This window comes from Octodon degus, unplaced genomic scaffold (genome assembly GCF_000260255.1).
Source record: "Octodon degus isolate 3935 unplaced genomic scaffold, OctDeg1.0 scaffold00029, whole genome shotgun sequence".
NCBI lineage: Eukaryota > Metazoa > Chordata > Mammalia > Rodentia > Octodontidae > Octodon > Octodon degus.
Window position 1 is genome coordinate 106,415 of NW_004524605.1, and position 815 is coordinate 107,229.

Below are 815 nucleotides of genomic sequence, written 5' to 3' on the forward strand. Positions count from 1 at the left end.
CATCGTCTTGTGACCACCCAGATGGTAAATGTGTTTTAGTTCATGTGCAACTCCTTACAGTCCTAATACTCTTTTTTTTTTTTTTTTTTTTTTTTTTTTAAGAACAGGAGATTGAACTCAGGCCCTTGCGCTTGCCAGGGAAGTGCTTATTCCACTAAGCCATTTCTCCAGTACAGTCCTAGCTTGGTCTTCCTCCAGTGTCTCCTCTTGGAATTGTACCTGATTTTATTACCTGTCTTCATATGAATTCACTGAGGAATGGGGTGATTCTGCTTTTGCTTGTTGGCCAGGAATCGTTTGATTCTGAAAGTCTTGTGAGAAGACATGGTGAGGGTAGGAGGCAAGAGCATGCCCTCGATGGTGGACTGAAGCAGAAGTATTATAAGTCTTTCTTTTTTTTTTTCTTTCTTTCTTTTTTTTTTTTTTTTTTTTGGCAGAACAGGGGATTGAACTCAGGCCCTTGTGCTTGTGCTTGTGCTTGCCAGGGAAGCACTTATTTCACTGAGCCATCTCCCCGGCTCCAGTATTATAAGTCTTGAAAGAAAACAAATTCCAACCCAGACAGATATACCCTGCAAAACTCTCTTTCCAGTATAATGGAGAAGTGAAATACTTCCATGACAAACAACAACTAAAGAATTCCATGATGACAAAGCCAAGCCTACACAGGCTACTGAAAGATGTTCTAGAGAGGGAGCAAAATGACCACAACTCCATGAATGAGACTGGAAAGAACCCATCAAATAGGGAAAACAATTAAACACAGGAGAATAAGAGGTATACAAAAGCAGTCTTTCAGTTATTCTTTTGTAGAC